This window comes from Sinocyclocheilus rhinocerous, unplaced genomic scaffold, assembly GCF_001515625.1.
Source record: "Sinocyclocheilus rhinocerous isolate Xijiao unplaced genomic scaffold, SAMN03320098_v1.1 scaffold1258, whole genome shotgun sequence".
Taxonomy (NCBI): Eukaryota; Metazoa; Chordata; class Actinopteri; order Cypriniformes; family Cyprinidae; genus Sinocyclocheilus; species Sinocyclocheilus rhinocerous.
In genome coordinates this window covers 209,448-237,202 of record NW_015648525.1, presented here as the reverse complement: position 1 = coordinate 237,202, position 27,755 = coordinate 209,448, and the positions used below count along the sequence as shown (strand labels likewise).

Here is a 27,755-nt window from a genome sequence, read left to right as displayed (position 1 = left end):
GTGTTTCAGCCGCGCAACGATGTCAATATAACGGCTTGTAAACAATGTCACGTAACGTCACATTTACCTCAGAAAAAAAATTCAGTGACCATAAACTCATTAGTCAGATAGAAAAATAAACCGTAGAGAGGGGCGTTTTGCTAAATATATGCACCATATAACATATTCATTATAAATTCTACTGTTCTTCAATGTTTAATTTATGTTTGAATAAATCCATCAAGTCTCAGATTTCAAATTCTATCCATTGTATTGCAGTATTTAAACAATAAATGCCGTTTTGCCACTGTTTAATGTGGAGTGACAGATCGCTGTAGCGCCTCAGTTCTACAGACGCAGCAGAGCGAGGCGCAGGTGAACTGATCATCTCCTCCTCATCATTAAGTGTAATTTTAACAAATTAGTCAATTTTAACCTTCAATATCATTGTAATGTAGTAGTTACCAACTGACTCTCATGTAGACTTGTGCCGGTATTCCTAATCGATATTGAATCAAATCGAATTGAATTGGTAATCGAATCGCAAGCTTGTGAATGAGAATCGAATCGAATCGTGAAATTTGTGTCAAAACCCAGCCCTAGTTTTTATAGGGCATTAGATCATTTATGAAACTCTATAGGAGATGAGTAAGATGTTAACCCAGCCGTTCAGAGTGTAACTTGGATAAGCTCTTACCATTTTTGTGTGCAATAAGCATCAGCCGGTCAGTGAACGGGTGGTGGGCGTTCTGTTTGAGACTGATGAAGTCATCTGTGTCCTCCTCACTCCTCTCCCTTCTCATTCAATCAGATCAAGGCTTGATTTGTCCTCAGATCACTCTGGCGGTTTAGCTCTGCTCTTCAGTCTAACCAGACAACAGAACAACACTGCAAACTGCCTCATTCACATGTACCCACATCAACATATTTGTTTTTGCATCCATCCATCAGCCCGTGAGTGTGCTCTCACTCTCTGTAGCCTGTCTTATGGACCTGCCCAAGTAAAGATCTTTTTCGTCTGCTTTTAGTGGTTTAAAATGATCCAGATAGGTTTGCCTGTGTGCTTTTTCATCACTGCAGTGCTGTGAGAATAACTGTCTGCAGAGGTCTTGTGAGTACTTATCTGTTGCATTTGGATGCCTTGGATGCCAAACCACATTAAAAATATGGGATTTTAGTTTCAAATTGAAAAAATAATGGAAAATAGTGGAAAATAAAGATTTCAGGTTATGTGCTATTTCTCAAACAGATACATTTGTGACATTGATCATATGACTCTTTGTACAGGTTATCAGACGTTCTTCAATTGAAGCTTAAGATGCTCTTTGGATCATCCCAAATCATTTTGGACAACATGATCACATGACTGACACACGCTTTAGTTCACGCAGCTTGAGTCCTGCTGTCATTAAATCAAAAGACAGACAAACCAAATACATTCTGAACTTGCGTCAAAAAAAATTATAGTGTGGTACAATGTACTTATTGTTTATGCTACATTCCATTTTCCATTGCCAATACAACATTTCTAATTTTCATTTCTAATTTTTCTAATTTTAAAATTCATTTCTAATTTTTCATGCAATATTTCTATTTTCTTTTATTGTAGCTTTATAATTCTCCAAAACAAATTTGACTAGTTTTAGTTATCAGTAGTAATACTGTTGCATGAGGTTAAGCAGCTTTGTTCACCTGAGTTGCTCCTGAGAGCAGAGCAGCGCTTCTACTATACCATGCTGCAGAGACCTGTTGCATCTCCTGAGGCACCGCCCAGATGTCTCACGGTCCCCAGTGTGTCTCTCTCTCTTTCTCTCTTTCTGTCTTTGTGTTTTTCCTCTCTCTTTCATTCTCCCTCTTGCAGTGCTCATCTAGAGGTTCGTGCCCATCTTTGCAGGATTCTTCAGTCAATGATTGGCCCTGTGTTGCATTGGCTCTCTCATTTATATCAGCGTTCATGTTCTCTTTACTCCTAAGAATCCTTTTATACTTCAGCTTTTTTTTCTAAAGTAGAATCTCAGCTAGTGTGCAAGAATAAAACCCCATTAAATCTAAAAACTGTAGAAGTGGAACGGTGGAATTCTAGAAGTGTCCTGTGGTGTGCTGCTGATAGAAGTGGAAATCTTATTTTTTCGGTACTGACAGATTCCTCAATCGATCGACCATCAGCAAATGGATTTGGAGTTTGAGTCGCATGGTTAATGAGTTGGGACATTCAATTTAAACTGGTCCCTTACTGTTTTTTTTTTTTTTTTTGCTTTGATGCTGTGTGAGGTTAGGGATGGAAGTCCTGTAGTGGTCAATGCTTCTGTCCAAATCTATATTCATCTGATGTGTAAAAAGTAAATAATGAGTGTTTGTTTGTTTATCAGTATGTTTTATGAAGTCTTTCTTGGTAATATTAAATATCACTAAATCTAAATGTAAAATAGAATAAAAATATAGACTTTGCTGAACGTGCTGATAACGAAGTCTTGATTTGCAAAGCTGGCTAAATCTGAAATGTCTTCTTTTAGGGAGTAAGCACAACCTCTAAGCACTAATCTTTTATAGATTATAGATGATATATAGATTTTATACTCTAACCTGTGAAGGGAGTGTATGAAAATATGAAATAAAAGAAAAAAAAGTTATTTTGCCATATTCACTTGTCTGGAGGTGATGTGTCCTTAAGAGGACATTGTTCTTCTGTGCTCTTGTGAAATATTATGTTTCAGGTGAGGGTAAATATGCTGACACATGAAGGTGAATAGACAGACATAAATATCATAATCCATTTTGTTCTCAGTTATAGTTTGGGTCCGCGGATGTACTCCGCCTTTGTGATTAGTGTGGCTAAATTTAATCCATGGGGAAAATTATACAAGATTCTGCTGTCACACAATGGAAGCCCCTTTTGCCGCGAAAAATACTCTTTGCTTTTGTTTATGTCTCTATACCCTTTCTTTCTTTCTTTCTTTCTTTCTCTCACACTCTTTCTGTACTTTCTTCTGAACATGCACATTTTCTGTGGGACTTTTTATATCCCAGCAAATGAATGCAGTGAAGGCGTCTTCCGTTATGGATGTTTATCAGTAGTGAGGGAGAGATAGAGCTGGATCTCCTGCAGTGTTCACAGAATGGGTGCAGTAGAAATGAGCACGAGTGAGGGGAAAAATAGAGGAAGAGTTCTTCTGTGCTGTTGAGGGTATCATGTTTGTACTCTTGATATTGCATCTTTTCATCTTTCATCCACTGAAAGGAGTGACAGAGCTCTATGTTTCTCAGCTGTATCTGATGAGAGCTTTAGAGAGATGATCAGAACAAGATCAGCTCATGTCAATGAAATGGTGTCAAAGATCTCCACAAGTTTCCACAGTTGTTCTCATGAGGGAGTTCTCTGATTGAGGTCTGAATATATATTTGTTGAATATATATATATATATATATATACTGTATGTTCACGCTGTAGCACTCTGCTATAGAAATGATATACATTTTAAAGCTAAGAAGAACACAGATGCATTTATTTCTAGGAACTGGTGTGCAGTTCATGAGAGGTTATGCTTTTATCTCTCTAGTCCAGTGGTTCTCAACCCATGCGACCCGTCACAAATGCAAATGCGGCCCACGATGTTAACAAGGAAAAAAAAACAAAAAAAAACAAGTAACTTATAGTTTTACAATTTACATTTTATTTTTTTAATGTATTAAACAAATAAAAGTTTGAACAATAATTTTTTTGTCATATAAAATAATTTTGGTGATGTACTGTTTTCAGACTGACGCAACTATGAACTGACGCAATTACACAGTTAACGCACACAATTACAAGCTTGCGCTCTGGCAGATTTAAAACAGTCATCAATTAACGATCAAAATGGACAAATTTGTTATTAGAGGAGAAAAAAAGATGTGAGGAAAATACTAATTAAGGAACACATGCAAACAAGAAGAGTCGCAGCATCAAGTCAAGTCAAGTTTATTTGTACAGCGCTTTTCACGATACAAATCATTGCAAAGCAACTTTACAGCAAATTAAGTTTCTACAATATTTAGTGGTAGCTTATCAGTGGTGACTGTCAATTAATGTACATATGGCAGAAATGTACGGAAAAATCAATTTAAGACGTAATAAAACAGACGATGAACACTATTAACAGCAATTATTATATGATGCAATCAAACTTATAGCAAAATGTGGTAGTTCTGCATGTTGTTTCAGGGTTGGCATCATCTGAGGGGTTGGCATCATCTCTTCTCAGGTGTTCTGGATCCAGACTGAAGCTTGTGTAAATCATACTCACGATAAAATGCCCTGACGGTTAGTATTATCGTTTAAAATTTAATTATCATCAAAACCGTATTTGATTATCACGATTTTGAAAACTCGCGGTAAATCCTGTCCAGCCAGCATCAGTCTGACGCAGAAGCAGCATGCAATGTTTTTTATTTTTTTTTATTTGCACAAGACGAAATGGTGGAAGGCAGTGACAGCACTCGGGAGATTTTTCAGCCATCTAAGAGAACCAAATCGGTGGTCTGGTCGTATTTAGGCTTTTACAAGAGTCCTGAAGGCAATTTAATCGAGGACGGTCACCCTGTCTGCTGATCTTGCAAGAAGAAAGTCGCTGCAAAAGGGGGAAACGCATCAAATTTGCTCAGTCATCTTCGTGACCACCACCCACTGTTATATAGCGAATGCAAGGTAACTTTTACAGAGCAAGAGATACGATATATTTCTTTTGCATATCTGACAGTGTAACATTAAGCATTAGTATTTCGAATGAGTTAAACCTGTATCCTGTCTTCTGAGTAACATTGAGAATATCACTATATATTGTTGCAACACCGCCGCCACGACCAGTCTGACGGGGCTCATGCTTATAACAGTAGCTTGGTGGAGTAGACTCATTTAGACCAATATAATCATTAGGTTAGCATCAGCAGTGAAGATAGGAGAGTGCTTGAAGAATGGAAGAATCAGTTTGCAGTCAACGAGCGAGATGGACAGCCTTTCTGCTTGCTCTGAAGTAAAATACTGGGTGTATGCAAAACTTACAATGTCAAAAGACATTTCGATACCACCCATGCAACTTTTGACAAGAAATATCCACCTGGATCTCAGGAAAGTGCTCTCAAGATAACTAGTCTTGAATAAAATGCCATTGCTGAACAGAATACAATGCGAGCTAGCTTAAAAGTGTCTCAGGCTGTGACATTAGCAGCGTTCAAAATTTCCTGGCCCCTTGCCAAACATGGCAAACCATTCAGTGATGGGGAGCTAGTTAAGAACTGTTTTCTGGAATCACAATGTCTGTTTGATGATCTGAGCAACAAGAGCGAGATAATTCGCAGGATAAAAAGTTTACAGCATAGCAATGACACAGTTACTCGTCGAATTTCTGAGAATTTGACACAACAACTAAAAACTAAGCTAGCCACTGCTTCAGCACTCAGTTTGGCAGCGGATGAATCGACAGACATCGGAGACGTTGCTCAGCTTTGCATTTGGGTGAGATGTGTGAATTCAGAGACTTTTGAGGTTACAGAAGATTTATTGGCGTTGAAATCGCTACATGAAAGAAACAAGGGGCAAGGACATTCATAGAGCACTTAGTGAAGCATGCAAAGACATGAACATACCGGCGGCATCCTCGGTTGTCTACACTACTGACGGTGCGCCCTCAATGATGGGAAAACACAAGGGTCTCGTTGCTGAAATGCGAAAAATCTGCCGACTTGTTGGCATTTCACTGTATTGTGCACCAGCAAGCACTATGCAGCAAGTTAGTTGATGGATACTTCGTGGAGGTCATGGGCACCGTGGTGAACTTCATTCAAGCGCGGCCTCTAATGCACCGCTGTTTTATTACGTTGTTGCTGGACAGTGCCTACGGAGACCTCATTCTACACAGTGAAGTGAGATGGCTAAGTCGTGGAAAAGTCTTGCATCGTTTTCTGGCTGTATACTCACTTTCTTAATGACATCGGCGAGGGAGAAAGATTTCCAGTCTTGAGAGACAATGAGTGGAAAACAAACATTGCTTTTCTTGCAGACGTCACAGCTCACCTAAACAAGCTGAACCTGCAACTTCAAGGTGACGGAAAACATTTTGATGACCTGTTGGGCTGTGTTGAGAGTTTCAAAATGAAGCAAGGACCGCACACTGCACAACTGAAAGATGGTGATTTAACTCACTTTCCACTTCTGAATGACGCGTGTGATGGTGTACTGGACATACAACAGAGAGAACGATTCGTTACAACTGTCAGTCAAATGCAGGAAAAATTCATCTCTTGTTTTTCTGATTCTGAGAAAATAAAATATGCAGGACATTTCATCAGAGAGCCATTCACTTTCCCTGTGGAAAAAATCAAGGACTTGGCTGCAAATTGTAATCATTTAGATACCTTAATATCTGGTTAGTTTGCATTTGTGACATCATAAATGATATGCGGCCCGTGAGACTTGAACTTGGACATAGTGCGGCCCACTAAAAAAAGGTTGAGAACCACTGCTCTAGTCTCTTGAAAAAGGCATGGGGAAAAAAAACATGCGTGTTCTGAATACATGTTGCCGTGGGTGTTAGTAGTGTGTAGGAGAAGGTGATATTAAAGGTCCAGTAAGCGACTTCTTTAAAATACCACACATAAATTGTCCCTACTCCCTGACAGATATCACTGAAATAGTAGCCCTGAGAAATTACACCTGTCTCTGTGACAGCCATAGTCTCTGTAAACAGTAAAAAAAGAGTCGTATGAGTAGAAAACTAGCCAATTGGAGAACAGGCTGTGTCTCTGCGTTGGTGACATCAGGTTGATATGTCTTTGGAGAAGTGTTATTATCCTGGGCCCTGTGATGGGCAGCTCTCTGAAGTCATATAGGTATAGGCTATGTTCACGCTGCAAGACTTAGTGCTTAGTTCTGATTTATTGCTCAGATCTGATTTGAAGTAACTTATTTAATGTGATATTTGGATAATCCGAGTGCATTTTTGACCCTGTATAGACTGCAACGCAGCTGACACGTTCAAGGCCCTGAAAGGTAGGCTCCTGCACCGGCAGGACCACATGCATGCGTCATGGTACTCTCGTGAATGTGTGGCAAAAATGGACAAGGAAGAGAAGAAATTGTTGAATAAAGTCTTTATTTTTGTTTTCTTTGTGTACAAAATATTCTTGTTGCTTCATAAATTTATGGTTGAACCACTGATGTCACATGGACTATTTTAATGATGTCCTTACTACCTTTCGGGGCCTTGAACGTGAGTTGCGTTGCTGTCTATTTAGGGTCAGCAAGCTCTCGGATTTCATCAAAAATATCTTAATTTGTGTTCCGAAGATGAACGAAGGTCTTGCGGGTTTGGAATGACATGAGGATGAGTAATTAATGACAGAACTTTCATTTTAGGGTGAGCTATCCCTTTAACAGCTGCCAAAACAAAGATGAAATGAAAACAATAATGATGGTAATACTATTAATAATTATTTTTATTAATGATATTTACATATAAAAACACGAACAAATATACTGTTGTAGATCATTTCATTATTTTATAAAGCGGAAACAATAATAAAATATTTGCTTCTCATACACTTAAACATTAAGATCATTTTCTTAAATTTTTAGTGATGTGTGGTATTAGATATGTGAGGGTGGTCGAATTAAGTAAGTCTAGTGGAAGTTAGCAAAAATCGCTTACAACATCGCTAAAACCTCCTGCACACGCCGATTCAGCCCGATTTCACCAATAAGCCCCTTCCGTCCCCTCGAGTTAATTTGTTCTTTGTTGATGGTGAAGTGCCGTTGAGGAAATCACAAGCGGCCTCTCTGTCTGGGCTGCACCGCTGAGCAGCTAAGAGAAGAGAACTAAAGGGCTCTGCAAAAAAAGCAAAATGCACTGATTACATTTCTTCGTTAATTTCATTCGCTGCACTGCCTTCCCTAATGATGATGAGATAATGTGCCGGAGAACACACTGAGCTGTCACAGTGGGCACCGCATGTACAAAAGACCCCAACCGAATGAACTGCTAAAAACTGAGAGCAAGAACAGTTGAATGGTAAAGCAGTGCTTTAACAGAATAAACTTATCAGAAAAATGCACAAGGAGTCATGAGGAAGGAAGAAAGTACAGCTAGTGTGCCTTTTTGGTTCAGCTGGGCCGTTTGTTTGTGTGTGGTAGTTCCGCTGTGGCAGAGTCAGGCCTAAAGGTGGTAGATGATGTGTTGTGAAAATGTTCATTTGTGTAATGCATCTAATACGTGGCTCCCTTGAGGTGTTGAGGTGCATTAAGTCCAGGGTCTTTGATACTCTGGCTGCAGCCAAAAAAACAATTTCTTTTTTATAAAAAATTCATAAGCTCATAATTGTTTCTCTCATGTTTAGCGTTCTTTGCTGACATATACTTTATTACAGTGCCTCTAATATTAGGCTGAGTCCTACATCCATCTACAGGAACTCCCTCTGGTATTCATTCAAGAATTGTTTGCACACATATACACAGTAAGAATTGTAAAAAAATGGATTATGTCCTGGCAGAAAATGACCAGTGCATGTTATGTTTACAGATTCCTGCAACCCTAAAACACAACATCAATGCAATGCATAATTCAAAATACAAATAAAACACCCAATTTCTTCATATTAACATGGTACATCGGGCTGTATTTTTACAGACTTTTCCTAGAGTGCAGTGGAGAACATGTCTTGAAACTTGTGGAATTCGTGCATTTCATATAAATTTTTAATTTGCATTTAGTTTAAATATCAGATAATTTGACTTATTTTTAATGGAACAGGAGGGTCAGTTTATGTTATAAAATATTATGTAGTGCAACTACCTAAAATGTAAGCATATTTATGAATGAATCACAGTAACAGTTTTCATGAAAATATTAAGCAGCAAAACTGTTTTCAACATTTACAATACGAAATGTCTCTTAAGCAACAGATCAGCATATGAGAATGATTTCTGAAAGAACGTGACACTGAGGACTGGAGTAATGGCGGAAATAAGTTTAAACATATACAAACATACATACATACATAAATATATTTAAATAGAAAGCAGTTATTTTAAATTGTGATAATATTTCACAATTTGTACTGTATTTTTTTAGGGAAATACAGCTGTGGTGAGCATAAGAGACTTATTTCAACAACATTAAAAAAATCTTACTGACCCAAAACTTTTGAACCGTAGTGTACAAAACTTGATGGTTACACCACAGGATATATGTAGTCATTAAACTGAAACTTTATTACAAATGGTAGAAATGTTTTTTTTAAAGCATATGAAGCCAACATGAATACAAAGAGTGTGTTTTTAAGATCTTGGCACATGTGTTTTAATCTTTTTTTTTTTCCGTGGAATTGGCAAACCTGTCTTTTGTAAAATTCTACTCCTCCCCACCCTTGTCTATTTTCTGGCTAATTTGATAATGCTTTCAGCTGCCAAATAGATAACATATTTAAATTCATTCTGAACAATTCCACAGATTAATCCTTTAAAATCAGCATACAAAATGTGAAAAAAAAAAAAAAAACCTGCAGATTGAATCTGGGTTTAAAGCTGTGGTGTGCCTCTGTTTTTACTGAAAGCCCTTTTTGTTCACAGAATCCCTTCTGAAATCCACAGCAGGTTTTCACTAGAGTAGCATCCTGATGAGTGGGGTAGAACGCTCCGGGCTTCCAGTGAATGAAGTGAATGAAGCCAGTCACATGTCTTTCCTGAGTTGGTAGTGCTTGTGAAATGTGCATTTGTGTGTTAAGCAGAAGCAGAGGTGTGCCATATGGCTGGAGAATGGCAGTCTGCAGGGGATTGTTTCAACAGTGGCTAAAATGCTGTTTCCCTGGCATGGCACTCTCAATAATGCTCCCCAGGGCTGTAGCACCGCTGGGGAGAAGAAAAGTCTGTTTCCACAGCCAGGCACACCGCCGATCACTTCTGCCACTTCATGTAGGCCAGAAAAAGAATGATGGACAACCTCAGGCTTTCCGTTCAAGCTTCATAAAACACAAAAGGTTATTCAGCAGAGAGAATCAGATGGAAATGCACCTTTCCTGCTTTCAGAAAGTTGGAAACAGTGGCCATTTTGTTTCCACACTTCTTTTTTTCATTCAGAAAACAATTTCACCCTCATTTTGCTTTTTCAAGTCTGCAGGGAGTGAGTCATAGAATCCAGACTGTGGATTTTCATTTCATAATTTCACCTGGTTAGACGTCAACATTTCCATACCTCAGCATAGTTTTCGACGCTCACCAATCTTCCTCTTGTTTTAAATCATGTCTAACGTGGAGGCAGCAGCACAAAGCACATTACGTTCCCCACAAGCCACAGCATGCCAGACAAGCTCTTTCTGTTCACGAACAGTGTTAAACAATGATCCACAAGGTGGTGCTAAATTGAAATTCAGAAACAGTAGATCATTCCGTTTAGGATTGCGGGTGGATACCTATTGTTAATGTGATTTCAGGCCTTAATGCCAGTCCTGGTCTATTTTTAGACCTGCATACATTTCCCACAATGCAGATGTACAGAGTGGATGAGCATCAGAGACCTCAGTCCTATGCTTCTTGGAGTTTATTTATTCACCGTCAGACTCTTTCCTCCACTGTTATTATTAACATTATTTACATTTTTTAAGTAACTCTTTTTAGCATCCAAAAACATGCAGGGTCTTATATTCCAAAGGTTTATATGTAATGCAGTTAATGTCAAGCATGCAAAACAAGCACATTTCAATTTGTGCCGAATGTGAGAAGTACATGACCTTAACTTTATTTGTACATAATTTATTTTTGTATTTTATGATAAATGTTGTTTATAATCAATTCCGCTGTAATTTATGTTGTGCTATACTAATTTATGTTGTTTTCATTTCTCTTCTATTCTGATTAGAATGGAAGCCTATTTCCACCATGGAATAAAAAATTGCTACTTTTTTATCTCTTTTATTATGTCTCTCTATTATGTCTTTCTTTCTCCCAATTCCTGTCTCTAAAAGTCTAAAAACTAAAGAAATTCTAAGGGAAAAAACAGGATTGTGAGTTAATAAGAAGAAGAGTCAGAATTGCGAGATGTCAAAGGGTTAGTTCACCCAAAAATGAAAATTCTGTCATTAATAACTCACCCTCGTGTCGTTCCAAACCCGTAAGACCTTTGTTCATCTTCGGAACACAAATGAAGATATTTTTGATGGAATCTGAGAGCTCTCTGACCCTCCATAGACAGCAACACAACTGAAATGTTCCCAGACCCAGAAACCTAGTAAGGACATCAATAAAACAGTCCATGTGACATCAGTGGCTCAACTTCAATTTTGCGAAGCTAAGAGAATACTTTTTGTGCGCAAAGAAAACAAAAATAACATAATTTATTCAACAATTCTTCTTCCTGAGTTAACGAATTCGGCCATTTTGGAGAGTACCACGACGCATGCGCGCGCTTTCCCCAGAATATAATCAACGTAATCAGCGTTGTTTGTGTTCGCATGCTGAACGTAAACAACGCTGATTACGTTGTTTACGTTCTGGGGAAAGCGCACGCATGCGTCTGCGTCATGGTACTCTCCAAAATGGCTGAAGAGAAGAATTGTTGAATAAATTGTTATTTTTGTTTTTGTTTTTTGCGCACAAAAAGTATTCTCGTAGCTTCGCAAAATTGAAGTTGAACCACTGATGTCACATGGACTGTTTTATTGATGTCCTTACTAGGTTTCTGTCTGGGAACATTTCAGTGTTGCTGTCTATGCAGGGTCAGAGAGCTCTCAGATTTAATCAGAAATATCTTAATTTGTGTTCCGAAGATGAACGAAGGTCTTACGGGTTTGGAACGACATGAGGGTGAGTAATTAATGACAAAATGTTCTTTTTTAGGTAAACTAACCCTTTAACTCACATTTGCGAGATAAAAAAGTCTGAATTCTGACATAAAAGTTGCACTTACCTTTCTTATTTTTTATTACAGTATGTGGCGGAAAAAACAAAACAGAACTCTGAAATGTAAACTCAGAATACAGACAAAAAAAGTCCGAATTGTGAGTTTATATCTCACCGTTTTGACATTTTTTCTCAGAATTTTAGACCGGAATTATCAGATAAAATAGTCTGAATGGCGGAAACGGGATTCCATGGAATACTGTTAAATTTAAATGATTTAGTTTTTAATTATTGTAAATGTTTTGTTTTAATTAGTATTTTACATTATTTCTGAATGTAATAAAAAAAATTGACTTATACACTGATGCAATATTTATTTATTTATTTATTTATTTTTGGACCTGAAATATGGTAAATTTTTTAAGACCGGAATTATCAGATAAAATAGTCTGAATGGCGGAAACGGGATTCCATGGAATACTGTTAAATTTAAATGATTTAGTTTTTAATTATTGTAAATGTTTTGTTTTAATTAGTATTTTACATTATTTCTGAATGTAATAAAAAAAATTGACTTATACACTGATGCAATGTTTATTTATTTATTTTTGGACCTGAAATATGGTAAATTTTTAAAAACTCAAGCCATTATGGTGTCTGTCACATAATCTTGACTTCATCTACCCAGTGAAACCAGTAGTCTCAGCAGCTCTTCTTTTGGTCTATTTGTGGTGGCTAAGCTGCTGTTTTTGGTCTGGATGCCTGAGAGCAGGACAGACAGGTGAGGTGCAGACTCGCAAGAGGATATGGCGGGGATCGGGGTTATGGCAGTTAAACCACATTGGCAGTGAAATTGGCAGTGAAAGTATGACTCACAATCACCTGCTTCTCTCTTAGTCACTGACTCACACTCCTTTTTATTGATGGAATACTAGCACAGATTGATCTGTTCTTACTCGTATATCAAAGTATTTTTGCAGTAGTTCACACATGATATTCAGATAGAGGCAGATTTTGTCTAAGCTTTGTTGGTTTAAAGGTGAAGTGTGTAATTTCGCCATCACTAGCAACATCAAACTGCAATGCAAATAAATCAATTTAGAAGAGATTAGGAATATTTGATGTAATTTGATTTGATACAAGTTGTCACCTTGTTTTTTTCTCCTCTTATTCAGTAATAGAAAGATGCTGCTAATTGTAAATTAGTGCTGATTTTACTAATTTACTGTGAATAGCACTATTATATATGAAATGTTTGAACTAAATAGATTTTTTTTTAATGAAGGCAGCTTTTATTTGATCAAAAATACAGTAAAACAGTAATATTGTGAAAAATTACTACAATTTGAAACTACTTTTCTTAAAATGTAATTTTTACATTGTGATGGCAAAGCTTAATTTTCATCTACCATTACTCCAGTCTTCAGTGTCACATGATTTTTCAGAAATCAGAATTTTTTTTTTTATTATCAATGTTGAAAAAGGTTGTGCTGCTTAATATTTTTGTGAAAACCATGATAAAAAGACCCTACATTTCTTTATATAATTTAAACATTGTGGAAGATATTATTGTCTAAAATGTTATTATATTAAGTAGGGAGCATATGTATTTACATATGTGTATGTATGCGTGCACATATTAATGTGTATTTAATTTTAAAAAGTTGAGTGAGTGAGTGACGTGACATGTGGCCAAGTATGGTTACCCTAGGAATTAGTGCTCTGCATTTAACCCATCCTAAGTGCACACACACAGCAGTGAACACACACACACCGTGAACACACACCCGGAGCAGTGGGCAGCCATTTATGCTGCGGCGCCCGGGGAGCAGTTGGGGGTTCGGTGCCTTGCTCAAGGGCACCTCAGTCGTGGTATTGAAGGTACCACGACTGGTACCTTGTCTGTTCTATAGTGAATAAACCATTTAGATCACCACCTATTTCATACCCGGATAATATCACTATCAGCTTCTCAATGGCAGTATATCATAGCACTTCACCCTGATATATAAGTCATGCACAACTTAATATCTTACTGGGTTGTGCCGTTCTGCATGATTGTGCTTCACTTTTCTCCTTGACCACCAGTTTCCTCTCTGGCTCCCAGGGGCTCCACCCATAGAGTGCTCCTTCACTCTAGGCATTAACTGCCCTCCATTATTAATGAGCATGTCATACCGTGGTGCTTCTGCTCTGCTCTGAGCATAGTCTACGGGACTGTTGTCAACAGGTTATTGAGTATGTCCTGTTCCACCTTCAGCCTACCAGAGGTCTCATAACAGATTTAATGACTCGCTCATTATGTAATTGTGAGGAATAAACTAGTTTCGATAAGGGCTGTTGGGCACATCAGGTCATTTTGTAATAATAGAGTTTTATGCTAAAAAGAGAGAATAAGGTGGCTTTCCAGACCACCTTAGACATGGAGCAGATGTGCAGGTCTGTACTAATTATGTCATGACATATGTATTCTCTCATATAGTGCCATATCACTTTCTTATGAATAAGCTATAGATGAAAACATAATGAATTGTTTATGGAATCTGGCATGAATGAGATATTCTCACAGTGATGTATATTGCTCCTCAAAACTATAATCATCAAAAACTCCTGTGATTTGTCTAACTTCATGCTGTTTGTAGCATAAGAGGTTTCTCTTCTGTAACCCAAAACCAGCGGGAGATCCTTGATTTTAAAGAATATCCAAACCAGCTCTCATCTCTGTTTTTTAACACTCAATCCTGCTATACGAAGGATTTCTAGAAGACTTTTTTTAAGGGTAAAACTTTTGTCTTAAGTACAGTCATCAGTTTGCCATAGTGAAAATCATATAGAGGGTCGTGACAGTGTACTTTTTCCCCCCGCAACAGTCAGGAGGTGGGACAAATAAATTGCATATAACCAATATCCCTTGTGTAAGCTGATTTGTATTCTTGATTTATTTTTGCAATAACCCTAAAAGCTGTAATTGCTCATGGAAGGGTGTAATGGAGCGATCCATGAAGTCAATTAGCAGCAACCCAGCAGCATTACCTGTCTGTTAACCTACGTGTGTGAGTGATGCTGAATGAATGCGATCCTGAGCTCGCTGTGATGGAGCACTGTTGTTATGGCCTGTGGCATTCAGATGGAGACTTTTCCTTATTCCTCTTTTCCAGGTCATAGAGTGAAAACATTTGTGAAATTGGTACAATTGTGCATTGTACAAATTGGGGTTCTTGTATGCTGGAGTAACATACAATGGGATGTGGTAAAATGCATTAGATGGGCCATTAAATTGATTATATTGTAGACAGTCCATGTATTTTGATGTGAATGAGCCATTAATGGGTATTTTTACTGCCACATAATAACCATTATGCATCTGAGGTTTTGCTTCACTAATGTATCTAAGTGATTAATCTGGACAAACATGGTGAAACTTGATATAATATAGAAAATAAGAAAATATAAAAGAGTTAAATATAGGACAGTTTAGGCTCCTTGCAATACATCCATTGCAATATAATGCATTACAGTAATGAATTCCAGTGGCATTTGGAATCATTGTAGAGCAAATTCTTGAGGAACTTCTTGTTTTAGACTGTAAATGTTGATGTTGATTGTCCTTGGACTGTTACAGTGAGGACAGGAATCATTCAGCTAATGTAGAGGAAGCTGATGTATCCAATTGAGCAAGCTTTGTTTAGGTCTTTCATTCATGAAGGTCATTGCAGGTGTGCATGGTACAACAGTCTGTTCGCCTGGCTGTGAGAGTGAGCTGAAGAGGTTTTGTTGTCTCTTTGCTGAGGAAGCTGTTGGGAGCTTTTCCAGAATGCTGATAGCCATGAAATAGAGATTTGCAGTTATCTGCAGATGCTTATATTTGTGTAGCTGGTCCGTGAAATGCTGTTATTTAGGGTTTCTGTTTTTACAGCAAGATGTTAGTCTATCTGTATTTGGCAATGTCACCTCTGATCCAGCTTTCTTTGTGTCTTCCCAATGAACAAATCAGCTGTTATGTTGTGAAGAAAATTGAAGAAATGAACAAAGGAGTTTTAATTGTAAATTTCGTCTGTCGTTAGGCTTCAAATTTTTAGTAATTTTTTTTTATGTGCCCCGCTATTTTTTTAAATGTGTGTGTGTGTGTTTTTTAAATAGTCTCACCCAGTAGTTGTGTCAAAGTTTAAAACTTTAAAATTCTGAATTAAAAGAAACCTAATTTAATTTAATTTTTAATTTTAATTAATTTTTTTATTTTAATGTAATTTTTTATTTAATTCAATTTAATTAAAAAAAGCACATAATGTTAATGGTACTTAAAGGCAGGGTATGTGATTTTTCAAAAACACTTTAGAAAACTGATTCGGGCCGAATCGCAAAACAAACTTGTAGCCAATCAGCAATAAGGGGCGTGTCTACTCGTGATGTGGAGGAGAGCGCGTTCAGTGCATGGGATGGACATTAGCCTCATATGGCTGTGGTTCTCTCGGTTGGTTGTGCATCTTTTTCTTCCACACTTTTTCCTTCTACTCAACTTTCTGTTAACATGCTTGGTTACAGCACTCTGTGAACAGCCAGCTTTTTTGGCAATGAATGTTTGTGGCTTACCTTCCTTGTGAAGGGTGTCAATGATTGTCTTCTGGACAACTGTCAGATCAGCAGTCTTCCCCATGATTGTGTAGCCTAGTGAACCAAACTGAGAGACCATTTTGAAGGCTCAGGAAACCTTTGCAGGTGTTTTGAGTTGATTAGCTGATTGGCATGTCACCATATTCTAATTTGTTGAGATCAAAATACTGGTTCAGTTATATTTATTAACTGCAGCTCTTTAAAAAAAGAACTGTTACCTTTGTGAAAATGTTGTATAAAACCCCATAATTACATTTTCTTAGACATCTTTTCCATTAGAATTCTTTGAAAAGGTTAATAAACTTCATTTACAGTCCCTCACCCCTCACAAACACACACGCATTCTTGTGTGAGATTGATTTAGGAACATCTGATAACATTTTTCCGGCCTTGAATATCTGTGATTCTGGCTACACAGTCTCCATGGCAACGGGGCCCGTCATCATCATCGCCCAGCTGTGCAGTGTCATGCATGCCCAGACTCTCAAACCCTCGTACTGCTTCACTGACGCTCCTGTGCAGTGCAATCGTCCTCCAATTTGAACGGCCTCTGCCTTATATAGTGTAGGCAAAATATAAAAAAATAACCATAAAGTGAAAAACTCTTTGATTGTAAAATGCTTCAGTGACTAAATGCTTCATAGATTTGAGAGTTTCTGCTCTACTGACTGTGAACTCCATTAAAGAATGTCTCATAATGAGACATTTATCAGATTACCATGTGGCGTGTGCAGGTGTGAAGCCATCAAAGCCTTCAGGCTCTCACAAGCAGCAGCAAGTCTTTTCTCCACTCCTCTGTTTTGCCATATGATGAGTCTGTTTACCATCAAATACTGGCTTAGTCATAAGTATCAAAAACTAGAAATGGTAATATGCGGTTTTAAATTAACTCCTTGTATCCTGGGTTTCTTTTGCATCAGAGAGTTGAATCAAGGCTCTTCAAGTCTTTTTTTAAGGTGCCTGGCATGGATGAGTCATTTCCCGTTGCAGAGAGGAAAGATAATAGATCACAGGTATATGCTCACTAAAAGATATCACAATAAGTGTCCATTAGCCAGACAAAGATATATACAGTTTTTTTTTTTCAGATGCTGGAAGAGTCCAGCGGTTTGCATGATTTATTTACTGTTAGAAGGTCCATGAGCATTATAGCTGTGAGCAAACAAACAAAATGCAAACAAAGTGCAATCGTCATTTTTTGACCCCCCCCCCCACAATAAATAGTTTTGATTTCATAACTAATTAATTTATGAATTAATAACTGAATTGCAATACAGATACTTTAAAACTATATCCATTATTTCATATAAGTTCATAGTGGAAAACAGTTCATTAGCTGATTAGTATATTTTATTTAAGTAATTTCAAATAATTCATGTAATACTTGAAATAAAAGATAGCTATATGAATAAAGGCCATGTAAAGGTGAAATATAGCAAGCAAAAAATATAAGTGCTGTTTGTATTATTAGATGTTTGCTCATATTTGACACAACAATATTTAATATTTTATTATAAAAAAAAAAAATATTAATATTTTTTTATAAAAGTACTAAATAAAGTATTATTGGCACCATTACTGTTAACAGGTGATTGTGTTTCTTAGACTAAGTGATGGTAGGCAGATTTGCAGAAGTTTTAAAGTTGTTTAAAGTTAAGAGTTATAAAGTTGCTTTGGATAAAATCGATAAAATAAGTGTAGATATAAAGGAAAATGAAAATTTTTACACTGCCCCTGGTCTCAGATTTCTGTTTCTGTAAACCCTTAAAAAGAGTTGAAAAATGTATGAACGGTGTATGTGTCAGCCTGAGAGATCTTCATCTTCTTCTGGATTGTTGTGTTTTTGAAGAAAAAATATTAACTTCGCTGTTAGCTTTCAGTATGTTCTGTATCAAACCAAATCTGGGTTGCAATTATACTTAATAAAAATTAGTTAATATTGAGTAACTTGCTCTTTAGACACACTGTTCTCAGTAAATTTGTCTCTTTTGGCCTGTCAATGAAAATACAGTAGTTCCAAACAAAGACACAGCTGATTTATACAGCACACAGCAGAATAATTCACCTAAAAATGAAAATTAGCTGGAATTTGTTTCTTCATCAGAGTGGATTCATCTGAGAAATTAGCATTACATCATTTGGTCACCAATGGATCCTCTTCAGTGAATGAAAGTTCAAACAGCTATAAACATAACAATAATTAGTGATCGACTTGGCTCTAGTCGATCAATCAACATTCTTGTGCATTTTAACTTTAAACATAGTAGAGGTGTTTCATTCCTGAATGAACAAATCTATTAAATGAGTAATTCATATAGACATTGATTTGATTAGTTCATGAATGAAATCAGCATTTTGGATGAATTTATTAATTGAATGGTTGTCCCTGTGTAATTTATGTACTCTCTACCCTAAATCCAGCCTAAATTCAAGATGAATAATCTCAAATGCTGACATTTAATTTAATTTGTTTCTGAATGAAATCAGTGCTTTTGAATGAATCTATTGATACATGACTTACTCATAAAGACAACCACTTGATTAGTTTGAGCATTTTTTAACCAATTGGTTGAATGAATGATTCAATGACTCACTCAAAGACAGTCACTTGTCGCCACCTATTGGCGTCATGATGTAATCTCCAGAAAGAGTCATTAAAAACCTCAGTGCAGACAAGCAGAGTGATACTAAAGGTTAAAATTTGAGAACTGACTATTGTATAGCAATGGTGCCTGTGAAATAGCATTGTTTTTCGTTTTTAGTTTCTTCTTAGCGTGAGAAATAATCACAGAAAGGTTGATAATGTTGAACTCACTTGTAAGAATGATTCAGAAAAACCTCCCTGATAAGGAGGGGGCTTTGTAGAAAACGAAGCGTTTGAGAGAGGCGGGGCATAGAGGACCTACAATAATGTACAGTATTTGAAAAATAATGTGTTTTTTGAACATTAAAGCATGTCAACATATTCTGTTACACCAAATACACAAAATAATGATCTTTAAAAAAGCATCATATGACCCCTTTAAAAACCTCAGTGCAGACAAGCAGAGTGATACTAAAGGTTAAAATTTGAGAACTGACTATTGTATAGCAATGGTGCCTGTGAAATAGCATTGTTTTTCGTTTTTAGTTTCTTCTTAGCGTGAGAAATAATCACAGAAAGGTTGATAATGTTGAACTCACTTGTAAGAATGATTCAGAAAAACCTCCCTGATCCTCAATTGACCCCGAAACAGAGATTAAGACTCAAGCACGAGTGTTTGTCAATTAATGTTATAATGGAGAAGTTAAATGGAAGCATGAGGCTCATTTGGATGTATTTAATCAGATTTAATAGCTGTAAGTACGCCTTGTGTTTCTGCAGGGGAAGGGAAGGCCTAAGGCTCCCTCTGACTGGCTGAAAGACAACAGTGTCAGTCCCTCATTGGATGGCTTGCCTGTCATGTTTTTTCTTGTTGCTATGTTTAGTAGGGGAATAAGGGTGGTGCAAAGGACAAGGCTGGTCACATTCTCATCACCTTGAGGTGGTCAAATGGCCTTGCTGATGTCGTCTGTCATTTGCCATTTATGCATGTGTCATGATATCGTTACTCCACGCTGTGGGAGGACGTTAGGGAACACTAAAGGAAATGAAAAGAGGGAGACATTGAGCAACACAGATAAGACCTCACAGGCACTGATGCTGGTCTGAGAGATAGTGACAGAGTCCGGACGCCCCGGGAGATCGGACCGGTTTTCCCCACCCCCCGCTTGCATAAGTCCAAATCTGTTGCCTTTGCAGAAGCTAAAATAGCATCAGCCATGTCAGCAGGCAAGGGTGCTCGCAGCAGTGAACGGTATGAAAATTAAAAATGTAGAAATTGACATAGGAATGAGGCTGACTTCAGGCTTCTGTCTCACCTCATCCTCTCTTCGTCCGTTTCTGGCTTGTACTTTCTCTGTTTTTTTGGGCTGCAATGGAGATGCTCAGGAAGGAAACACACCTCAGAGGTTTGATTTGACAGGAAGAGTTGATTTTGTTTATATTGTGACAGATGTTACATTCCCTACTGATTTATTACTGTCAGACCGAGCGGAAGGAATTTATGGGAAAAATTGTTTATCTCTCAAAAACAAAATGAAAGAGTCTCTAAAGTATGTCCTCATTTAACTGTAGGCCCACTGGGATACCGAAGCCAACATTTGTGCCTGATTTGTCTACAGACTTCTGAACACAGATTCTACTAAATAGGTTGAGTTTGTATCATGTTTCTGTGTAATGTATGGGATATTTACCCAAAGTGAATTAAAGTCAGCATGAATTATGTTCGCAACTCATTTTATTTCTATTATGTGACATGCTTCTGAGTTTAACAGGATATTCAATGAGAAAAAATGTAGAGCAGGAGATACATAATGGAATGGAATCAGACGAAAAGAAAATTTGCTGAAGCAATGGCTATTACTGTAGCTATTTGGCCATTTATTAATGTAGTCAGAATCAAGTTATTATAGTTAAAACTAAAATCATAAAAAAATGTTATTTGAAATCAGTGTTAACTGAAATACAGATAAAATAACATTAAAAAATGTAATGTTAAATAAAAAATTTCTTATTTTCATTTAGTTTAACCTGATGTACTGAAATAACTAAAGTTAAAACTGAAAAAATTAAATAAAGTAAAATAATAATGAAAACTGGGCATAAATAAATAATAAAAATGACAAAACACAAAATTACTAAAACTTTAATAATTTTTTAAAAATAAAAACAGAAAATATAAAAATGTATTGAAAATATTTATACAAATTATAATATATTATGATATGAATATGAAAATTACACTGGTCAGCAAACAAGGAAAGTAATTTCAGATAAAAAGTTACATAACATACATAATGTTACGGTTTGATTAAGATTAAAATGCATTTTTTCTTTAGAATAACATATAAAGTCATTCTCAATAAGACCAGAAATGTGCATTAATAATCCAAATAGAAACAAAATAGCAAGTAAAAATATGGCACTCATTAAAAAAAAAAAACTAAATTAATACATAAATGAGTTTATAATATATTATGATATGAATATGAAAATTACACTGGTCAGCAAACAAGGAAAGTAATTTCAGATAAAAAGTTACATAACATACATAATGTTACGGTTTGATTAAGATTAAAATGCATTTTTTCTTTAGAATAACATATAAAGTCATTCTCAATAAGACCAGAAATGTGCATTAATAATCCAAATAGAAACAAAATAGCAAGTAAAAATAACATAGCACTCATTAAAAAAAAAAAACTAAATTAATACATAAATGAGTTTAAAACCCGTCTTGAGCATGTTTTTAGTTTCTCAATTGTGATTTAATTGCTACACTAGTTTTTTATAGGGCATTGGAATATGACCCAAATAAGAATTTTCACCGTATATTGCCATCTGAACAAGTAAGTAACAAGTCTGCTATGTTTGTTCTGACCAACTGAGGAAAAAAGCATTACTATAAATCTTGCTACCAATGGTGATTAAATCTAAAGATCGGTTAGCTCATATCACATCAAACCGTTCAAATTATTATTATTGTTATACTTTATTCTCAAATGATTAATGTTAACAACATCAGCATTGGTGACTATGAGTATAGTGTGTATTAGCGTGTAGATTTCAATTTCTGCACAGTCTAATCTAATTGTCATACTCTTCGAATTTCATATTAAGAAATTCTTTTAACCCAAAAAGCAAATTATGCTCCCTTCGAACTGGTTTTCTTTAAAATACAAATCTTTGTAATCCCAGGCTATCTGTAATCAGAAGCACATTTATAACTGGAATATAATTTAATTTCATTCACATGTGTTTCATAAACACATAATCCTTTATGAATTACAATCCGCCATCAAAATGATACATTTAATTATTCTGGCTGCTGTGAGAAAAGGCTATAAACGATCCGCCGCCTGCAGCATCCTCACATGCGATAGATAGCCTAGTAGCCGGGACAACCTCTTTATGTTTACAGACGTGACGTAATGACGCAGCGGCATGCTCGAATTTCCCGCGAAAACCTACCCGTACCACTCAAATTAGAAAACATTATTATAAGCTAACCTTTGTGAATCGGGCTAAAGTAAGGCGATAGTTTTTTAACACTGGCTGGTTATGTACTTGCTCAATTAAAATATTAATTTCTGATAATTTTTAACCAAAAAAAGTTACAGACTGCAGCTTTAATTTGATCTTTTATCCTTTTTTTAATAGCCTACGGCACTACTTTTATTGACCCAGTCAAGCATCAAGAGATTTCTATACTAAGCCAGCTCAACTCTTTCTCACAAAGGACAAATATTTTCACCCTGAACCATTCCATTAGCCCTCGTATATGCCTGTCAATAACATTCAATCACTATGATGTAATTTCTCTGCCTGACATTTCTGCACCTGCCTTAGCCTTATATGACTTCACAGAGTTCTCATTCAAGTGCCTAACATATCCATAATTGCATCTTGTAGTTTAGCATTTTATTCAGGCTGTTGTTTAAGCCACAATCCAAATGCATGTACCTAAACCACTGTCCTTTCCTCACCACAACATCCAGATAGTGGAGCCTAAATGTGACAGAAAGATTTGTCATTTACACCTCCATTTTGACGTTTCCCCTCTCCAGTGTAAACCACTGACTGGACTAAGCTCTGACTTGTTTAGCAGGCAGCAGAGTCTCTGACAAGAATGAGAAAGACACGGGAACAGTCCAGGGATTTACTGAGTGTCAGCCAGCCCATTCAAATTGTCTTGTTTCCACGGCACTCAAAGGCATCACTCACTCTGTACCTTTCGCAGGGTTGGCTATCAATAGAACAGAGTATGGGTAAAATCACCCTGTCTCATGCACCCACTCTCAAAGCTCCAGAGAAGCCAGAGTCGGCCTGTGGTGTACGCAGATAAGGTGCTTGAAAGAACATTCTCATTGTAAGGCTGTATCTGATATAGTGTACGGAAATTAATCGGCTTCTTAGTCCTTTATGTTGAACATTTTTACATGTAGAAACGGCATTTATAACTCTGCAATGGGTACCTTGCATTTTAATGATATGGTTTTAAGGAGATTCATCAAAATTCGATTTGCATCTCCTGGATGAAATACCACTTGCAGAGCAGCAAAAGAATCAGAGTGAAGCTCAGTTGATCTTTAAATGTGGTAAAATCTCCATTAACATCTCATCAACTCATATTAATTTTCGATTATTTCCTGACCTGTAGCAGTGATTGCAAAGCTGATCTCAGTGATCACAGAGCGTAAACACACCCATGATGCAGCATCACTGCAGCACAGTATTTAAGCGGGCCAAATCTCTGTTTTTATGTCTGTGCAGCAGAGAAGGGTAAATTCAGATTGGAGTTGATCACTCCCCACAGGATGTACAGTTGAATATACACTACCTGTCAAAATTTTGAAGTTGATTAGATTATGTAATGTTTTGGAAAGATGCCTCTTATGCTAATACAATACAAATTCAGTGTTTTAATGCATTTTATTTCTGTGATTGCAAAGCAGTTTTTTTTCAGTGTCACATGACCCTTCAGCAAGTCTAATATGCTGATTGGTTTTATGATTTTCAATGTTGAAAACAATTCTTGCAGCTTAATTTTTTTTTCAGAATTATTTGATAAAAATTTAAAAAGAACAGCATTTATATGAAAGTAAACCTTTTGTAACAATATAAATGCCTTTACTGTCACTTCTGATCACATTAATACAAATTCATTTCTTTCCTTCCTTCCTTCCGAACTTCCGAATGGAGATATATGGTTGAATAGATGGATAGATAGATCATATTAATTTTGCATTAATAATTATTGAAATAATATTAATAGTATAATAAAATGGCAATCGACTTGTATATAATTAGTAATAATAAACTAAATTTAATGCTTTAAAACATTTAATTCTGAGCTTTTTTTAAAAAATAATATCATAATTTTTTACAAATTACTACGTTAAGCTAACTGAGACTTGTTATAGCACTTTTGTATCATTGCTCTTTTGTTGATTTTGATTGCTTCATTGTCAAAAAACACTGGCAGCACAAATACACACATGTGCTGATGGGAAAAATGTTTCCCATCAGACTCAAATAAATTAAACTTGCTCTCATCACTAAAGTGAACTCTGGACCAGTGTTCCTCTCTCCACACAACATGTTCCTCAGCAAAGGTGAGCATAGCCTTTTGATTCTTTCTGTTGATGAGAGGCTTCGTCACTGCAGAGTGCGTTTTCTGTCCAACGTCTCTTAAGACAGATCCTTACCCTGTTCAACACTGAACTAGCAAGCAATTCCAGCTGCAGTGTTGAACCGATTCCCAATTCCGTCTTCTCGTGCATTTGTCTTACGTGGACGACCAACCTTTTGGGGGGACTTGAATGAATTAGTGTCATTGTAAACCTGCAGAATTTGAGAAATCACAGATTAGGAGTGACCAACTTCTCTTGCAGTGGCTGAAAGGTCATAGTCTTCATCTGGACAACCTCCTGTCACAGGGTTTCAGTCACCTTAGAGCGGCCTGCCATCTTGCAATCTCACTGAAAATTTAAGAAATGTTGTCAGTTAAATAGGGTTTGTCATATAATTAAGGAAATTAGCACCAGTTGCCAGATTAACACCAATATCTTTGAGATATGTGTTCTCTAATTTTGATGAGTTCTTTTTCAAATATCTAATTTAAGTTTTATACTTTGCTTCAGAATACAATTAATTTATGAAATATGCTTTAGAAACTGCCCTTATACTGCTGTTAGGATAACTTCAAATATAACTAAGCAAGCAGTGACCTTGAAATGTAGGAAATTACAGGCTATATGTTCTCTAATTATGATCCCCACTGTGTAGTTTATATAACCAGTCTATATATTTATCATGAAATTCTGTTTAATTAAATTTTACTTCTGTAATACTCTGCAAAATGTGAGTTTGTTACTTAGTGTCTTGTTTTCTGCTATACTGAACATTCATAAATTAAGATGAAGCAAAATGGTGAGTTTGTGCTTAAAACTAAAAAATATCTCCCAGTGCGGTAAGAAAAATAAACTTAATTCAAAAGAAAAACAAGTGCATTTTTCTTTCCCCATTGGCAGGCATTTTTGCTCGTTTTAATGTTGATACATTTTTGACAGATTTTTGAGTAGAACAGGATATGGATTTTATCCATCACGAATTGAGTGGATTGTAAAATGTGGGTGTTTTTCATGTTGACTTATCCCTTATACATTTCATTGAATATTAAATTACAAACCTGACAGGTTGCATATCTAGTCGAATAAATACAGCAAGCAAGATGAAGGTTGTGCATCATAAGTCTTGTGGGTTGTGTCTGTTTATTGCATGACATTCTGAGCTCCTTCCTTAATATTCGTTGCTGTGGTGGCACCTTGAAAATCTCATTATTCAATTTATTTATCTCTTTCCTCTTCCTCCGTATGGAAGATCGAAGAGTTGACACTCTGTGAGTTTCATTAAGGACTGTTGTTTGAGGTGCTCCCAAAGATAAATAAGCTAATCGAAAGAGTATTTTTGTGTTCAGAGAAGGTGTTGCACTGTCAGACACCAAGGATGTAGAGCCACTCCAGCTGTGTGAGGAATGCTAAAGCTAGTGCACTAAACGCTTATGAGAGTGTGCATATGTATAAAGAGGTTTTGCTTACAAACCTGGGTCGAAACTGAATTATGCTGCTTTTAATGCCTTGTGCTGTGAATACTTTATTGATTTCATCTTTAATGCAATATGTCTGCATGTCTGTTTTTGAATCTGAGAGATGGATCTGAAAGCATACTTGTTCAATCATGAGTAATGGAAGGGAAGGGAAGTGATTGTTTAAGTGCATCCGTGCAAATATGAGCCAATCAGTTACGACAAAACTTCATTAATACATGTGCCTTCCACAAAGCTTTCAAACCACTTTTAAATCACTGCTAGTCTTTATGATGAAGACATCTCATTCAGCTCAAATCTTATTTTACTATGCATTACAGTTTTATGTTCTTAAGCCTATTTAGAGGATGAATAAACAGCTGTAGTTTGGGATGTGGTTAATGTAAATTATGTGTCTCATTACTGATTTGTATCTCCTTGCAGATAGGTGTTATAGGAATAATTTTATATTCTCTTGCTGTCATTCTTATTTTAAAATGTGCTGTTTTTTTATTTTTCCTACCAAATAACAAATGCATAACTTAATATGAGAGTGAATCTGTTCAGTTCTTTAAATATATAGAAAGTGTCAATTTTGTCAAAAAAAAAAAAAGAAATACATTTTTTCAGAATAAATGGATCAGTGGAAGTGCTGGTTTCACATATTTTGAACTATAAATAAAGGATAAAGGTTCAGTCAAAGCAAAGATTTGCTCTATAGACAGCATGAGATCTATTTAATTGAAATGTATTGTGAGACTTGGTTTTATCCATTGAGATCTCATTGGATTGTATTTTCTCTCACCACCGGTATGCGTGAGTGGGAAAAGTCTTATAGTCTTATAAAAACAGACTTCATTAATAAATATGCTGTAAGACCAAGGACATTCGTCAGGAAAGTGAAGAGGGTAAATTTTGACTTGTCTTTTAAGGTGCAAAAAGTCCCCAGATGCCTTTTGGTTTTGTACTTGGATGATAAACAGTGCTTCAGCTGATTTGAAAAATTGTTTGTAGAGGGACAGTGGTGGAAATGACTGAAAGACTGAGGTTGTGTGAGAATATTATTCAGTAAGAATTGATAGATGAGGACAAGATCAAGCTAAACACAGTGAGTCAGCACTTGGTGTGTCCTCTCTCCACCTGCTCTGTGCCCTCACATCACATTCCACTGGTTTTTACTGCAACCTTACTACTGCAGACAAATGAACAGCTCTGATGCATTGAGGCATGGACTGCACAAGACCTCTAAACATGTCCTGTGGTACCTGGCACCAAGACATTAGCAGCAGATCCTTTAAATCCTGCAAGTTGTAAGGTGGGGTCTCCATGATTTGGATTTGTTGGTCCAGCACATTGGAGGCCAAGGCAATACTCTGAACTCTTTAGGCGCTTTCGCACTGGAGGAACCTTTTCATAGTTCCTAGAACTATTAGCAGAAGTTCCCGCTTTTTGACTGTTTTGCACCGCAGGAACATATTTAGTTCTAGGAACTCCTTTTGGGGGAACTAATTTAGCTCCTACTTCAAAGTAGGGTCTAAAACAGTTCTATAGGAACTACCAGTTACGTAAGTGTACGCTGACTGGACAAACGCATACGAAACACCGGCTACCCGGCATTTTTATAAAGCCATGTA

General features: G+C 36.5%; 1 protein-coding gene across 2 annotated transcripts in view; it reads left to right on the top strand.

The window, feature by feature from the left end:
• Positions 1-27,755, top strand: part of frmd5a (FERM domain containing 5a) — a 114,442-nt gene that overhangs the window by 26,953 nt on the left and 59,734 nt on the right. The window lies entirely within an intron of this gene.